The sequence below is a fragment of the Centrocercus urophasianus genome, unplaced genomic scaffold (assembly GCF_019232065.1).
Source record: "Centrocercus urophasianus isolate 14NV4802_14NV808 unplaced genomic scaffold, USGS_Curo_1.0 seq_24, whole genome shotgun sequence".
Taxonomy (NCBI): Eukaryota; Metazoa; Chordata; class Aves; order Galliformes; family Phasianidae; genus Centrocercus; species Centrocercus urophasianus.
The window spans coordinates 986,420-1,004,555 of NW_024884800.1; the positions used below are offsets into that span (position 1 = coordinate 986,420).

Here is an 18,136-nt window from a genome sequence, read left to right on the forward strand (position 1 = left end):
AAAGCGACGCACCTCTGAACCAAGGAGATAAGGAAGTTCTGCCCAGTTTTTGCACCAAGGAAATAGAAGGTCCAGCTTGGAATCGGTCCCTGAGCATGTAACACACCTCCTGGAAAACTTCTGCATAAGTAACACAGGTGATATACATAAACTCAATATCATCCCTGTAAGTCATGCTTGATAGCAGGATTACCCCCATGCATCCAGCTATCTACTAAAAAATGCCTGCTTTCTAACACTCCAACTTGAGTCCTAGTTTCCTCACTGACCATCCTACAGTATCTCACCAGCCCACCATGCCCAGAGCTGCACACCCCGGGCCCCACCAAGCACGAAACCTAAAGGTGCCAAGGGAAGAGGAATGCACAGAGGGGCAGCACAGGGAACCAAGTGGGACCACCAGGCCAGCCAGCGCCTTCCAGCCCCCCAAGGAACCCAAGCTCCTCTTGCAGGAGGCCAGCCAGGAACAACGTCCCGCAGCCAAGCCCTGCTCACCACCAGGAATTTCAAAAGCTAGAATTGCTCCGAAGCGGCACAGACCCAAAACCCAAAGCCTGGACGCTGCAGACACAAAATGATCCGACGGAAGAGGATCGGGTTCCCCGCTCAGCTCCGTTTGTTTTTCTATTTTGCTTTGGTTTGGGGGAGGCCCAGGAACGCCCGTGCCCGTGCTCTGGCTGCAGCCCCACTCCTTCTCCATTCATTTGGAGGCTAAGGGGAGAGGGAGAGACGGGTTAAAAGGGAACAAGGTCTGACCAGCGGGGTTCCCACTTCTTCCCTGACCCCTCAGCAATAAGATGGAGGAGATTTCGCCTCCCAGTTCCAAAGCAAAGAATTACTTTGGCATGGCACACAACGGCGGCTGCGCGCCCACTTGGAAGGGAAGGCAGCGGCACTCACGTGCCCGAGGAACCCCAGAGCAGAGCGAGACCTCCCCGCCAGGCCCCGCTTTGTGATGCAGATGCAGCCCCAGAGCAGAGCATTGCAGCCCCCTGCCCTGCGCAGGGGCTCAGCCAGGGGTCAGCGCTGCTCTCCCAGTCCAAGGTCTGGCTCCAGCCCTGGCACCTTCTGGAGGATCCTTCCCTCCACAAGCCTGGCCTCAAAAATCAAGAAATGAAAGCAAACAGGGGAAGGGATGAAGTTACAGGCTGCAGTTAGCAGCACAGCACGGGGAAGCAATCGCCTCTGTTTGCAGCACGCTGTGCCCCAGTGCCTGAGCAAATGCTGTGCGCAAAACCCAACCAGTCCCAGACATGGGAATCCAAAAGAAAACCAGATCACAACGGCACCAGGGTCCCACGGGGGCCTGTAGAGAGTGGGGACAGGCCACCACCAAGGGCTGCTGCATTCTCGGGGGCAAGGAGGGGGCTCCCCAAGTGACTGAGCTCTTTGCACCCCACGTGCCAACCCTGGGCCCTGCGGCTCAGCGTGCTTCGGCTCAGCGCCGCTGCAGCTCGAAGGATTCATCCTGACATCAGAAACCGGGCACGAAGAGGAGAGAAGCCCAGGAGCAGTTAGCACAGTGCGACGGGATGCTCAGCCCAGCACCGACGGGTCGTGCCGGCTCCAGCAGCCCCGCGGGCAGGACAGGGCCGGGGCTCCATCCCCGTGACTAACACCGCTGCTTTTGATCTGCTGACTCCCAGGGTGGCGAAACGGGTTTTGTAATTTGGGCTAAGTCTGGAAGCGCCATCTTCCCAGGCAGCTGCACATCTCTCCGAGCCCTCGTGTCATTACTGGGAACTGGCTGGACTACAGCCTGCGTTAGAACTTATTCAGGCTTTCTTAACCACTCCATTATAACGAAATGCATGCATACAATAACCATAACGACTGTCCGCTCCAGCCGTGTAATAACTGCCCCAGTAACCAGGTCACACGATATTCCTGCCCTCTGAGTCAGCCCTGTAATCTTCACGCTATACTTGGCCGTACAGGACTTTCAACCCAACACCACAGGCTGTTTTGGATGGGTCTACGACAAAAAAGTTAAAGATGAGTCACCAGAGCTCAAAAGACGTTTTCTTTTCACCCCTCCTCCCCCCTTGTCCTCATGCACACAAAAAGTAAGAGATTCACCGAGGACTGGTGAGCCTGTTCCACAAGAAAGCATACACCCAGCCTCCACCTCAGGCTGCGTTCCTGAAAGTCACTTGGCAGGGCAGAAAATGGCCCCTTTCTCCTTAAAGCCCCTCCTCAGACCATGGGAGGTCCCATCAAGATGCAGAAGCCGCCGTTTCCACAACAGCTACAGGATAAAGCCCCAGCCCCGGGGGTTTAGCAAGGAAGGGGCCGGGAGCCCCCGCGCCCCCCCATGTCCCAGCAAAGGGACGGCGGCACAGCCAGCACAACGCAGCCGTGTCGGGTTGAAGCCTCGCCCCTCGCTGAAAGAGATCTGGCTCGTATTCGCTTTTATTTTTAGGCTAGATACACGTACGGCTGAACTTTAATAAAATGTACAACCTCCTTTGGGGAATATGAGAAGCCAGAGAGGAACAAGAAAGGCCATTACTTTCTCCGGTGTCAGAGCAGCTGCCAGAGCTGAAGGTCTGCCCTTCTCCGGGGACATCGCGCAGACCCAGCGGGTGGCACAGAGCTCTCTGCACCCAGGGCTGAGGCACACGCAGTGTGCAAGCTGGCAGGAAGCAATGCACCAACAGCTCGATGTTCTGCAGTTTAAACAGAGCTGAGCCCAGCTCTCTAGCACGCAGAGGAGAGCAGCGGCAAGCCTAGAGATCTGGAGATGTGTTGGACTACACGATCTTTAAGGTCCTTGCCAACCCAAACCATTCCGTGAGTCTTTAAGCTGCTCCCTTTGCAGCAGCAGGGGTACCTGGACCTGCACTGCTGCAAGAACTCCTCCCCCACCAGCACAGCAGCGTCCCATCAAAAGAGACTTTTAACAACACGCCAAAGAAAGCTCGCCCCAGCCCAGCAGCAACCCTTTCTTTAGGGAGGCCACCACCACAAAAATCAGCTCTCCAGACATGTCATTAGGAGCTCCGTGGACTTCCTCCTACGCCAACAATCCGTCACACTGCAGACCGGCCTGTCTGTCTTTAAGGCAGGATTTGTGATTGCAAAAGGGAAATGAGCTCGCTGGTCTCAGCCTTAGTCCCAAGCACTGATTTCTATGAAACCCCAGCAGTCGGTGTGGCTGGCACCCACTGGGGCCGGCCTGTATCACCCCACACCCAAACCCAGCCTATGGAGGGCTTTAATCTTCCGCTGCCCTTTTGCAGCAGGGTACTGCAGGCACCCTGGGAGGGCCCATAAATCTCGCCCCGCTGGCTGGCCTTTCCTCTGCATCGCTAGGCAAATAGCAAAGGAGCTAAAAGACAGCAGCTCTCTCTGGCCGAGCCTTCTGCTATTTGCTTTAAGGTGATAGGGCAGGAAGAGAGAAATTGCCTTTCTCCTGGACAGCTTTTCTCAAGGCCCCAGCCCGCCTGCGTTCCCCACCACTTCCCTGGGAACCGCCGGCCAGCACTGAAGTTACCCCGGAGATATCCCCAAACCCAGGACCCCAGACAGCCTGGGGAAGGGATGTGCTGGCACCTGGCAAGAACACAGATGGCAGCGGGGCAAGCAGAGCCCTCGGGAAAGCCCCACCGGGGTCCCAGCAGGCACAGGGACAATGGGACCACACGCCACCAGCCTTCACAATTAGCCCACGTGAGGATCGCGGGGATGGCGAGCAGGAGAGCAGCCCCTGAGGCTGGCATGTTCACTCCGCTTTAAAGCCTGGAAATAAACCAGCACAGAGGAGGAGGAAGAGGAGCAGGGTAGAAGCACCCCGTCCATCCCCACTCCCCGGGCCACCCTCGTGCTGCTCCCACAGCAGCCGTTTCCAATTGCCGGCAGAACCCACGGATGGGGACCATTCACAATCCCCACCCCAGAGACAAAAAACCTCCAGCTTGCCACCCACACGCATGGAAGAAAGCTGACGAGATGCCGCAGGAGACCAAAGTTCCCCCAACCACTTCCTCCCCGCGCAGTTCTGCTGCCAGATGCCATTCCCAGGGCCGTACCCCAGCATCCCACCAGCTGGCCACAGTGCTCTCCCCACCAGGACGGGGATGTGTCCCCACGGTGCTGCTGCTGCTGCCATTCCCCCTACACAGCGCTCCCTGCCAGCTGAATGCAGAGCAGAGCTGCTCTGTCCTGCTGTCCTGCAGGGTGTTACTGCAATGCACTTGGCTGCCTGCGTAAGGGCAGCATTCTGGACACCCAGCAGGAAAGGGGCTGTAGTTACCACGCTTTAAGCCACAAAGTCAGTGTGGATGTTACCAGAACTCTGCCCTGCCAGACCCCACAAAAGTCCCCCCATAGATCCCTCAATTTCCACCAAGAAGCCACCACAAGCATCCCCAGTCAGAGCAGACCCAGCCCTGAGGAGCCCACCCACCCTACACCAAGGCTTCAGCTGTTGCAAGCCCAGCCCTGCTGGGCACACAGCGCTGCTCCCTGCTGCAGCATCCCACCGCCGCCTCATTTCATCCTGCTACCCAACTGCATTTTCATTTTGTTTTGCACTTGAGGTCCTTTCTTATTTTTTCCACACTTATTAAGGAGAAAGTTCAAAACGTCTGCAAGGACTGCGATGCACTAATTTAGAACTTACTGCGGTGTCGACATTGCATTAAGCATTGCTGTCAACCGTGAGGACAGCCTATGTCTATGTAAGAAATTACACCAGCAATTATAGCTAAAGAGGCATGTAAGATTTAAAAAAAAAAAATTAATGTATTCAGAAATGATAACTGACATTCTTATTAGGATTAATCTAATTTTAGTAGAGTCATTTATATTCTGCCTTTGGATAAAAAAAAAAAAAAATGAATTTCAATTTTAAAACCTGGGTAAAAATTGGCATTTAGGAAACTACTCTCAGAAGTCGCCCCACATGATGAAGGGCGACGATAATAAGAGAAAGTTAAAAAGAAAAGAAATCTCTTCCATTACAGGAGACATTTGTTACATGGGCACGGAGCCCCCGGCCCCACTGTGCTGAATCCCAGCTGCAGGGCAGAGCCAGGGGACGGCCGTCAGAATCCTCAGCTCCCACTGCAAGCATTACATGGGACACGTTTATAAGCACGCTTCAGTCTCGACTAAACCTGTTAACATAGGTTTGTACGCGCGCCAATTAGTGGCAGCCCACACCTCTTCACAAAGAATAGCTCTGTTTGACAAACCTGACATCATCCTGAGAGGAAATTACATGTTTTGCTGATAGAGGCAACTGCGTGGAAGCACCGGCTGCGATGCAGCACCAACCCAACGGGTCCCAAGCAGAGCGTGGGCATGAGGCACCAATGGGGCACCGATGGGGCACCGATGGGGCACCGATGGGGCACCGATGGGGCACTGATGGGGCACCGATGGGGCACAGCACCGCGGCCAATCCTGACTGCACCATGGTTTGTATGGCCTGGAGGTGAGCAGAGCATCACTCCTCCCCAGTGCAGGAGCGGAGGAAGGCTGGCACAGCTCAGAGGGAGAGAAGAAGGAGCCAGCAGGTGCTCAGAGCAACGCCTCTGGATGCCAGAGCGTGAGACAGATCCTGCACCCAGCATGCATGCATGAGCAAGGGCAGCACTGGGCACTGTGCAGAGCAACACTGCCCTCGAGGAACAGCACTGACCGAGGATGACAAAATACACGGGCCAGCTTGGCTTACCCCCCAAATTCTGAAATCCCCCAGCACCAAATTCCTCCCCGTGAAGAACCATCGGGGCACTGCGGCCTCCCCTCACAGCACAGCAGTGCACCAGCAGCAGGCACTCGTGCCATTAGCAGCCCACATCAGCAGGGAGCACAGCGAAGCACAGCAGCGCGCTCCCACCCCAGAGCTCTGACACAAATCACTTGTCTTTTAGAAAGAACGCACCGCTGGCCTCAGGCACCGTCCCTGTGCTGCTGAAACCAGCTGCCCTGGGTGGCACAGATCCTGCCTGGCCCTGCAGTACAGCCCAAGCAGCCCCAGCCCGCAGCACCGAGCACAGCAGAGCACGGCCACGCAGCAAAGGGAGAGGGGAAGAAACCTCCCGGGCTGATTATTTTATTTTCTACTGACAGTTTCAGCCACGAAGGCCAATAAATCCTGATTACAGATTTTAAAAACGCTTCCTGCAGACACTTGGACCATCAAGGCAATTCTGGGCTCCCATAACTCCCGTTTTATGATGGTCATACATGTCAACTTTTCACAGAGCCCGGCATTTCAATAAAAATGACCGTAAACCTAGATTAGAGATTAAAGGACTGCCTCCGAAGCTTGTCAGAAGAAGAAACAAGCTCGCCTGCAGTTGGCCTGCTGTTCTGTTACCAACAGGTAGGTCATTTCTGATGGTTTTACACCAGCAGTGCATCTCCAGGCTGCCGACAGCTCTGTGCACAACGACGATGTGTGCAGGGACACAGCAGGCACGGGAAGGAGCCCAGCTCCAAGCCCTTCTATGACACAGAATCGTGCAATCACTGGGGTTGGAAGAGCCCTCTCAGATCCCCAACCCAACCCCAGCCCACCCCACCATTCTCACCACCTCAGTGCCACATGCCCACAGTTCAGGAACACCTCCAGGGATGGTGACCCCACCGCTCCCTGGGCAGCTGTGCTGTGCACCACTGTTCTTTTGCAGAAAACACCGTTCCTAATACTCAAAGTGACCCTTCATTGCCACAGCTTGAGGCAGTCACACCTCATCGTACCACTGGCCCTTGTCCTCTGCGCAGCTTTCCAGCCACTCTGCCCCAAGCCTGCAGCAATGCACAGGTTTCCTGTGACCAAAGTGCAGAACCCGGCACTCGGTCTTGTTGAAGCCATGGGGTGGCAAAGCATCACAACAAGGGACAGCACCACACGTGGCCAAAATCCACAGTGCTCAGCTCCACCAGCACAGCAGAGATGTGATGCACATTCCCCTCCCTTCGAGCTCACTTTCACAGCACAAATGCAGCCGCCAAAGCTGCCCGACCTTCCTGTGTCTCTCCCTGCCTGCCCCTTCCCTCCTCCCCAGGAGCAGCACTGTCCTCGTTTCTCCTCATCTCGCCTTCACAAGGTCGGCTGTGCCACACAGGTGCACATGGAGAGGTGACAGGAGGGGACAGCCCATCACCAGCAGCTGCAGTGAGTCAGGAGAAACGGAGGTGCTTCTCATGCAGCTGACACCATGGGCTTCTATGCTGTGAGGCTCATTGATGGAACTGATGCTCCCATTTAATAAATAGAGAAGGAAAAGAAGGACAAGAAAAAAAGCAACAGAAAGGATGTCAGATGACTCACGACAGACAACGCTGCATCTCCACCAGCACTGAGAGGTGCTGAGATGGTGCCAAGGACAAGGGCTGGGACGAGGCAGGATCAAAAGGACAGAGCTGGAGACAGCCCTGGGAGCAGGGAAGGGCTGGAGGACCGCTCAGAGCACCCAGGACTCAGCCATGCCCCCCACTGCGTGCAGCCTTCCCCAGGGCAGCAGCAGCTGGTTTCCTCTGGAACGAGACTCGCCAGCTCTCTGCTCCCTCTGAGAAGCAGTGGGGGAGGATGCTGCGCCCAGCACCCAGCCCCTCTCTTACAAAACTCTTCCTCAAACCAAGTCTTAAATCCTGCTCTGTTCCCAGAGGCAGAGGAGGATGAAGACGGCCACGGTTTGTCCCTGTGAAACGTGACCATCCCCATCACATTGCTGCCCACCCGCCGGGCACGTGGTGCTGCCCCTCACAGGGACACGGGCAGCGATGGGGTCAGTGGGAACACTGGCTGATTGTAGGTGCTCCAGCTAATTGTAGGTGCACCCAACAAAGCGTCGCAGTGATCAAAAAGTGCCCTTTCCTGATCGCATAAAGAGCCCGGAGCTCTGCGCGCTGAAGGAGGCCGGTGCCCTTTCTGCCGGTGTCTCTCAAAGTCCATCAAAAAGTCCCATTTACATCAAAATGCACTTCCAGACATGCTTCGATTTTACTTTTCCCCTTTCATCTCCTTCCACCCTCCCACCCCACCTCGCGGCCCCATTGTCGGCGAGGCATTTGCGGCACCTCGCGCTGCAAGAAAGCTGCCAAAGTTAAAGAAACAGGACAGGAAGAATGGAGCTTTCAACTAAGCAAGAAGCCGGAATCGCTGCTGGTCGCGCTCCAGCATCCGCGCGGGGCAGGCAGGAGGCAGCCCGCTGCTTGGCGGCCGCCCCGGGGCACGGCGCTGGCCACGGCCCCAGCCACGGGTCCCGGCTCTCTCTGGCTTTCTGGTCAGGCTCCGGTAACCACAGATGGTTTTAATGAGCTTTAACAAAAGCCCCGGAGCGATGGGTTTGGGATGAGTGGTCCCACACCCTACAGGGGGCCGCCGTGACCTGGTGCCACCAAACCCAACGAAGCGCCCAGGGTGACGGATTCAGGTCCTCCCTCTCCTCCCCAGGAGTGCGGTGGAGGAGACGGGCCGTTTCCTCCCGGCGCTGGGTTCCTCTGTGCTGTTTGGTAGGAGAAGCCATTTCCAATGGGGTTTAACAAATTACCTCCTTCCAGCCCAGGTCCCTGCAGGCTGCACGTCCCAAGGCGCTGCCTCCAAGCAGTGGGAAAAGAAACTTTTGGGAGACCTGCATTAAAAGAGGCACTATTCCCAGGCTGACTGACACCCAAACCTGAGTACAACCCGCTCCAGGTTATGATGAGCACAAATGAGCTTTAATTCCGGTCTGCAGCCATTAAAGCCCAGCTCCAGCAGCGCAGTGTAATCCAGCAGCCTCTCGCCCAGCTCCTGTCCACTTCCCTTAGCACGGAGCTGTTTCAGTCCTTCCTTCCTATTGTCAAGTGCCTATTTTTAACCCCGAGCATTATTCCTCCCTGCACGGCTTCAGAAGCTCTCTGGGGATGATCTGGAATTGCTGAGCTTGTACAAGGCAAAGTGACTCCACTCTCACCTTCACAAGCACTACAGAAAGCACAGGAGTAGTAAATTTCTCTCCGCTCACGCTTTCCTTTCTCCTTCCTACCGAGCTTTGTCCGGGGCTGAAAGCAGGGGAAATTGTCCATCAGTCTGCAACACGAGCCGAGCCATTCTGCTCCCCTTCCTCCCCCAGCACCCTTACCAACAGGCTGCATTTATCCCCGCTGCACTGAAAAAAAATCAAAACGTAAATAAATAAAAAGAAAGCACCCCACATCAACAGGCAGCAAAGCAGGGCCAGAGTCACAGCCCTGACGCCGAGCGTGGGGAGCAGCAGCACAGCAGAGCTCCAGCACACACAAGCAGGAGTTCTCCCAGCAGCCAGCTGAGCGCAGTGGGGAACGGCGGCGTTCCTGCCCCTGTGATCCTGCTGGAGCTGCAAAGCAGTAATTAACGAGGAGGGCAGCGGCGGAGGAGTCTGGGAATCTCTACCTTGAGGAAAGTTTATCCAAACAACCCCATTTGTTCGGCAGCTCTCCCTTCCCGGCCTAATTCATGAAGTGCTTCCAGCCCAGCTGAGCGCTGGAGATAAGCCCGCGTCCCACCGCACCGCACATTTGCGCTGCATTAGCCAGATGTTTACATTACTTGGCATTAAGAACCAATAAATAATCATTAATACCGTTACTGGCGATGCTGCTCTCTGCACGAAGGAGCGGAGGCCAAGAAACGCAGCGCAGACGGCGCAGGAGCAGATGGGGGGTGGGCAGAACGCAGCCCCCGGCGCCCCGCAGCTCCCCCAGCCCCACACAGGGCTCCCAGACCCAGCAGTGCCCAAAGATGCAGAGATACCCCGAGTCCAGCACTGGGAACACCCACAGCATCACAGGGAGAGCTCCTGGAAGCAATCAGCCCACCGCCTCGCCGCCTGTCACCCCTTCTCCATCCCGGTGCAAGGAAACCATTCGTTCTACCCACAAAGCTCCTTATCTGTAATAAAGCAGGAAGGAGGAGATGCTCCTGCTGCTCCCTGCAGAATGGCTGCTTTGCAAATGCAGGGTGCAGAGACACAGGGGGAGCTGGGAGGACGCATTCTCAGATGGCAAAACAGCAGTGCCTCTGTGCTATGAAGCCAGAGTATATTCACCTTCCACATGCCAGCCTGACATCCCATGAACCAGCAGCTGCTGCGCGCACAGCTATGGACTCTGCAGCAGAGCCCATGCACCTCCAACCCAAACTGTGCCCGAAAAGAGAGCTGAAAAAGAGGCCAAGTGCTTCTCCTGCACTGGCACCAAACAAACCCGGTGTACAGCAGCACCCTGAGCACCAGCACCATCCGAGTGCTGGAGGAACAGAGCAAGGAGCATGGCACAGCGGGAGCAGCGCTCAGATGGACGCCCAGCTCCCAGCTCTGCTCACACACCACAAAGGGAGGAGGTTCTGGAAAACTTTCGTGCCTCTCCTGGATGTTATGATGTTATGAAACTGGGGAAGGAGCATGAAACTGCCTGCCGTGGGTGGGAGCACCCAGGGCTATATGAACAGTGCTCCAGGATTTCGGCGCTGTATGGGAAAGCACGCTGCGCTCCCCACCCTGCACACGCCCTGGCAGGAGGGCTTTTATTAATTTTATTTTTTTTTTCCTGAGAGAGATGGTATAAGCACAAACAGCCCCAGCAGCCCTGCGTAAGGGGATAATTAGAGAAGCAGCTCCATCGCTCACCAAGTCAGGACAGAGATCAAAAAGCACCATCCTGCATTAAAGCCCCCGGTACCCAGAGCTGCTCCTCTGCAAGGGACGCGCATGGCACTGCCGTGCCCCACAGCCCCTATGGGGAGCAGCACAGGGCTGTCCCCACTGCCTGGGACTGGCCCTGAGCAAGCTGTGAGGGGCACCTCCTGCCCACACCACCAGGCGTCCTCCCCAACCCTTGTGGGACCAAAGTCTCACGACACAAAGGAGCGGAGCTGAGGCTGCACCCCTGCTTCATCCAGGGGGGAAAAGTCCCTGAGACCCAACGCAGCCACCGCAGCCTGTGCCGTCAGCGGGGCGGGCGCACCAAGGATGCATCCCTGCCGAGTTTACACCAAGTAAGAATAACATGGATTGAAAAACAAACACAGCTGAAGGGGAAATTCCAGCCGCCTTCGGCTCTTCGCACCTCCGCACGGCTTCCTGAAACCCTAACCTGAGTGGCCCAGCTCTGCCCAGCCAGTGCAGCAACGGGGCACCGAGCTCCACATCTCCATTCCTCATTCTGCTGCAAAGGGCTTGGACTCAGTGACCTGCAGGGATCCCTACTGACTGGGGAGATCCTATACTGTGTGAATCTGAGAACAACGGAGAGCAGTGCTGCCAGCTGCAGAGCAGACAGCGAGTGCCACCGTGATGCACAGGGATGCTGGGGGCAGCCACCAGTGCCCCTCACTGATTGCTCAGGGCTGCAGTGTGGGCAGCCCCTGCTCCTGCTCGGTGCAGCAGAAGGCAATGCACATCCCTGCCACCTGGAGATGGCTTTTTTTTTCATAAGGTTTTTCTCTTAAAGAAAAAAAAAAAAAGAAAAGATCCTAAAAATAATTGGCTAATTGGCCCAGTCCCAGTTCCGTGCTCGCAGTGAATTCCTGGCTCACTCTTGCATGAAGCGTTTATTAAATACATCAGAGCAGGAGATTAGGATAAATCACAACACCAGGCAAGCCAGAGAAACCGGGCGGTGCCAGGTGGAAATTTCCCATCGAGCCCAGAGGGAGGAAGCCCAGCATTCATCCCGGCCCCCAGCACTCCCCTGCCTCGAGGCACAACTCAGCCAAGGGTGCCCAAAGCGCAGCCCCACGTACGGCTGGCCCCACGAGGGACCATTCCCCCTCCCCACGCCGGGGGCTGCCCCCTCCCCTCAATCCCCAGCACCAAAGCAGAGCCCTTTTAGGGGAAAGTGTAACGCAATACCTGGAAAATTTCTCCCACCCGCTCTCCGCTGCCGGCTGCCAAATTTAAAACATATTTGCTGCTCCGCGCTGAAGAAATGTAACCTGCTGCTCAATTCCAGCACATCGATTCTTTGGGGGCAAGGAAAAAAATCCGTGCTCCTCTCCTTACATGCTGCAGTACCAAAACTCAGCTGGGTCATCCTGCATCCCCAATGGGAGCATCCACACAGAACCAGGGAGCACCCCTGGCACAAAGCACCCCCCGAGCACAGCAGGGACCCAAAGCCACCCGAAGGAGGGGCAGGGGACACTGCCAGCCCTGCAGGAAGGGGACCCCTCACCCCCACTCCCTCCACCCCGCAGGGCAGCCCCCAGCCCTGCCCCACACTCCAGAGCTGCAGGAATTTTCCATAGGGGCTCCGTTTGTAAGCAACGCAGTGCGAGTGGAAAAAGGCAGCGCAGCGCGGGGCGGTGGGGGCCGGGGGAGGGCATGCAATGCGTTTCACAGACTGAGCGATCCGACAGGGCCCATTAAAGGAAACAATTTGTAATACAATAATTATTATGTCGTTTCTCTGGACTCTTTCCTAAGCCTCTCTTTAAACAGTTTGAGGCTTGACGTGCCTGTATAAAACAGACATGATCTGTGGGGCTAAGGATGCTCGAGGACCACGCGCCGCGGGACGATGCTCTCCTGCACCCCACAGCTGGGATTCGAGGATGTTCTGCATCCCAGGATGGGGGCAGGACCTGCGCTCCCCCCCACTCTACTTCTGCGCTCCCGCGCCCTCGGCCGCACATCTGAGGAGCGCAGCGGGAGCGAACAGCACAAATCCCCAGGATAATGAGCCCGGAGGAGGGAGACGGTGGGCTCTGTCTGAGGAGGGAGAGCTGCTTTTATTGGAGAGGCCTAAAAGGGCCATAAATCCTCCGATTCAAAGGCGAGCTCGAGCTCTTTCAAGTCGGAGGAAGGCCTGGGATGTGTCAGCCGGAGGACTAACCGCGCCGCGTCCCCTGCTGAAGTGGCCTCTTCAGCAAAGCTGTTCTGCAGCCCGGGATATTACACCCAGATCCTTTCCATATGCTGCCCATGCGCTGCAGCCTCCCCCCCCCACACACACACAGCCCCCTGGCACCTGGTCCAGCCCTGCACAGCACAGCGCTCCGCACGCGCCGCCCCTTCCCAGCCTATAACCCTCTGGGCTGCCCCTCGGAGCCAGGTGGGGAAGGGGCCCGGATCTGGGGGGGCCCTCAGGCCTCCCCCTCGCGTTGGGCTGCATTACTACACGAGGACAGACAAAGGAGTGCCGGCCCCGTGCTCCAACACGCACTGCTCCATCTGTCCAAAACCAGCGTGGCAGCAGCAGGAGGAAAGCACTGAGCCCTCGGCTGGGGAGCATGCAACCATTGCTCAGCCTTAATGAGAGGGAATGCACGCAAATATTCCACGATTGATGTGAGCACAGTAAGCATATTCATAGCCAACAAGCAGGAAAAGCACACTGTGGGCTTCTTGCAGCAGCCACCCAATGCTGGTGCATGCTGAGAGCCAGAGATGGGACGCACAGAGCTGGCACAGCATCCCCCAGGCAGCATTGCCCTGGACGGCACATCACACAGCACCCTGCCCACTCCCCAGCACAAGCACACCTGAGGAGACGCACATCCAACTTCTGACCCCCTCCTCAGGGCCTCTGCTTACACCCAAAGGTCACAACGGCAACGAGATCATCGAGGCTGGATCTCAGAACCGAGCAAAACAAGGAGGACCAGCTTAAATTTGGGAAACAAGCGCCCAGATGGCACAGCCGGAGCGGCTCCGCCACGGCAGCACTGAGCAATGCCAGATTCCACGTGAGGCACCGGTGGGGAGAGCTCACACAGCAGCTGCTGCAGGCTCAAACAAGGGGAAACAACCCCAAAGCGCTCCTTGGGGGCGGCCGCAGTGCCTGCAGTGCCCCTGACCTGCACCACACACAGAGCCGGCCCAGCACAGCAGCGTCAGCCCGGACTTATCCCGCACAGTAAGGCCCATCAGCGGGGTGCTGGAACTGGGCACCAGCAGCTGCTGGCATTGTGCTGCCCTGGTACCACGCACAGCACTGCCCTGAGCCCAGCACCACTGTCCTGGCACCGGTGCCAACCTGTAGGCAGCGCACACACAGCACGAGGAGCCTCCCCGAGGGATGCTCGGGTGCTGCCCAGGTTTGGCAGAACAGAACGCTTTCCGGGATGCTGGATGGAAGTCGTTCCCTCCTCCGGCAAAGCAGGGAATGGGAAGGGAAATGGAAAAGAAAACCTCAGCAGAAGGCAGCAGCACGGACCCTGCTCTCCGCAGCCGAGAACACAACAAAGCCCCACGCCAGCACTGCATTCCTGCCCAGATGTGACGCCGCGATAGCGCCGGGCCCGCGGTCCTCCTGCGCTCCCGATACAAGCCATCATTAATTAGACACAGAATGGATTTCAGCTTTGTTTCTCCCCACCCTGTTTCGGCTGCCAGACTCCAAGTAGCATGTGCTACTGATCGCTACAAGATGTTTTCCCACCGGGCTCAGCGTTCTTTGGCTGCCGAGCGCAGGGGACAGGCAGGGTGCGTGGCAGGAACCTGCATGGGGAAGGGAACAGCAGCACAGGGACACCTCGCCGTGTGCCACACAGAGGGCTGCGCAGCTCCAGCACAACCTGCATGCCCTGGGAGGAGCCCTGCCACGACGCACAGCGCACTGCTGCACACACACACACACTGGGTGCTCACACACAGGACAGCCCACCGCCAGCAAAGCCCCACAAACCATCCCACAAACAGTGCTGTCCCAACACAGCCCCAAGGACCCCGGCAGCCGTTTTGCTCTGGAGAAAGCTCCAGCACTTTTACAACCAGTCAGCCACCCCATCACAGCACTTTTTGTGTTGTTTTTTTTTTTTTGGGCCCCGGGTTCCCCCTCTTTTAAAGGAAGCAGTTAAATCCATTTTATAGAATCCATGGTATTTACCCAGCTACTGCAAGAGCCGCAGCTCGGCGCTCACTGGCTGTTGTTTTTCTTTATGGAAGTTAATGAAGTCATTCCCAGGAGACACGCACAGAGCCCCAGGTCCCCCCAGCACAGTGCAGGCAGGGAGCAGACCTGCTCCCAAAGCACTCAGCCATCCCAACACCCCAACCACTGCAAGAGGCTCTGAGGGGAAACTTAGGGCTGGGCTCGGTCTGCTGGGTCTCACCTCACCCAAAGCAGCCTCAGGAGGCCAGGCAAAGCCCCCAGGCACGGCCATGAGCTCAGGATGTGGCTACGTGGATGAAGACCCGATGGCACAGCATCCTGAGCGCCCTCAGTAAGCAGAAACAGAAACAAAGGCACAACGCCGGGCCCCCGGCACCACGCTCACAGAACTCCACAGGGCACCACCGAGCCTTTAAAGCCAGAACAAAAATACCACCAAGGATCAGACGCCGGGCTGCGCCTGGTCGCTCTGCCTGTCCTTCCCTCCCCACCCCACTTCTTTCTCTCAGTTTTGTTTTTAGCAAGTTGCTCACGGCCCTGCAGAGCCACAGCGAGAGCAAAATCGGGGAGGATTTATAGAAGGGAGAGAGAAAAGCTGCACGGGAACGAGAGATCCCTAAAAGCTGTGCGGATGATGTGTCCCATTTCCCCCACCTCCTTATTAAAATGCTTTCTGGAGAGCCGAATTCCAGGCCGAAATGAATTTTCCAACCCATATTTTATTAGGAACGCTTCCTTTTAACGCTTGGCGCAGGAGCCCACCAGGGTCAATATTTCTCCTGAATTACAGCCGAGGGATCGCAGAGCACATTTCGCCAGAATTCCTCGTGCCATTCCGGGCTGCTTAACAATAGCAGCAAACCCCAAACACCGACTGCTAAGCAGCGAAAGGGCCGATTCCATCCCTGGAACCACAGTCCAGCTCCCCCTCCCATAAACGCAGGGAACGCTTTGCACAGAGCCCCGTCAGACACGACGGGATAAAATTAAAACCAGATCGGTTCGCCAAGACCCCTTAAAGGGGCTCTGCTCACATCCATGAGAGGCACCACGTGGAGCCCAAACTCGCCCCAAGCACAGCGTGGCCAAACGGCAGCCCTTCAACCCAGCACAGCCACTGCACGCCTGCCTTTTTCCTTCCTTTAAGGACACGGAATTCTTCACGGTGCAATTATAGCAACAAGTCTGGAGCTCAGAGCTCGCACCGGGAGCTTCCCCAGCTGAGGACTGAGCTGGTCCCAACCCGTGTAGGAAGGTGAGGAAATCATCCTGGTATCAGCCATGTTATCAACGCCCCTCTGATGACAATGTTTCTCAGATGAGAGCCACCCGTGCACCGTGCCCATGCACACCGTGGGCCGCCCAGCAATAACAGAGGGCAGGAGATATTTCCATCAGTCACAGAGCCACACCAAAGCCAAGGGTCCGACGCACGGCACGCTTTGCTCCTATCTGCTGGAAAGTTCCACTTCATTGTGTTATTTCTTTAAGGTTTCTGCTTTCTTTCCTCTAGAAATAAACACGAGAGCTCACTGTGCTGCATTCAGAGCCAAAGGAGCCCTGGGATCGGAAATGGGAGCCCAGCACCCACGTGGTTTGGTGACCCCAGGGATGGCAGCGGAGCCGAGGAGCGCAGGATTGGGGCACTTTGGGGCTTTTCACTGCACGAGGCCTTCCTTGGAAACGTGCCGTTCACCAGGCTGGCAGGAGCGGCCGTGAGGGACTGTGCCCAACTCCACACCAGCTGAGGTGGAGCAGAAAGGCATTAAAAAAAAGGGAAGAAGAAGAAAAGAAGCGAAAGAGAAGGTGGAGGGTTGGCGGGGTGGGAAGCCACGCAGTGTGAGCCCACACCACTCCGGGCTCGGCGCTGCCTTTCCAGCACCTCCTCCTGCAGCATCACCGCACGGCACGGCTGTGACAGCAGTGAGCCGTGCCCCCAAACCCACACGCACAGGGAAGGGACGCAGCCGGCCCCGAGAACAGCGGGATGGATCCCCGCCCGCAGGGCTGGGGACGCGCACAGCGATGGACACAAACCCACAGACGGCAGCGTGCAGCCGCGGCACGGCGGCCCTTCGCGTGTGCGGCACCGCCCGGCGCTCAGCCCCGCAGCTGCGGGACCCGCACCGCTCTCTCCAGGTTCCCTCCATCCCGCAGCTCAGCTGCGCGGCCCCGAGCTCCACCGCACGGCTCGGCGCGGCCCGGGCTCGGCCCCGGCTGCGGGCATCGCCAAAAGCCCCGCACGGAGCGCTGAACCCCCCCGGCCCACCCGCACCGCCCCGCCCTGCCCCGCAACCCCCCCCAACTCCAACGGAGCCCCTTTTTCATATCAGGTGGTGGCGGTTTCTGGAACCAATTTGCTTTTTCCTCACCCTCCCACCCTTCCATGCTGACTGAGCAGACTTAGAAACACCAAAGATCAGTTCCTAAGGGGAAAAAGTTCCCCTTTCTGCTCCGAGCTAACAGACGGATCTTCAAAAGGAAGGGGAGGGAAAAAAACAAAACAAATAAGAGAATTAACTTATTGGAGTTCCTACAGTCTCCAGAGACCTCCCCCAGCTTTTCCAACACGCTGAATTAGAATTCAAGACTTTGCACGGCGCTCCCCGCAGCCCCTTCGGGACACAACACAAACGTTCGGGTAGAAGCGAATGTCCGACCGGGAAGGGCTCCAGGTGGGCTCAGATCCCTGCAAACCTCGAGAACGCGACGGATTTTCTCTTTTGAGAAATATGGAAGGCGGGGAGGGGGGGGGGGAACCGAGATAAAAACCAGATTATTTCTTCCCTCAAAGCGGAGAAGGGGGAAGATAAACAAACAGTCCGCGATTTACAAGATAAAGCCCAGCGAGAGGGCTACCAAAAACATCCCGATACAATCAGTCCCAAAACATCGACGGCTCATTAGTGACCGCGCCGAGCGCTGGAAGATCTTTTCAGGCTCCTTCGCCGCTCCCCATTGAGGGAGCGAAGCCACGCGCATTGTTCGCGTCCCGAAACCACGGGCGCAGCCGAGGGGGGTGGGGGGGGGGGTTGGGACTCGGTTTCCCCGCGGTGCCCACGTAACGGGGCGGACAGTTCCCCCCCCCAACCCCCCCCCCACGCCGCACCCCCGGCAACGCCCGGGGGGAACACAGGAGGGGGCACGGCACCGCCCGAGCCCCGCACACCTGCTTTGGGGCAAAAAAAAACGCCGTTTTCGAGGCTTTGGAAGGCCGGAGCCGCCGCCCCCCTCCCCCCGTCACACACACACACACCGGCCCCCGGCTCAGCGCTGGGCAGCCCGGTGCCCCCCCCCCCCCAAACCCCCCAAATTCCTGCAC

General features: G+C 57.2%; 1 protein-coding gene across 1 annotated transcript in view; it reads right to left on the reverse strand.

Moving 5' to 3' along the window:
- The window catches only part of EFNB1 (ephrin B1), a 44,308-nt gene that overhangs the window by 25,389 nt on the left and 783 nt on the right, over positions 1-18,136 (reverse strand). The gene's annotated exons all lie outside the window — the stretch shown is intronic.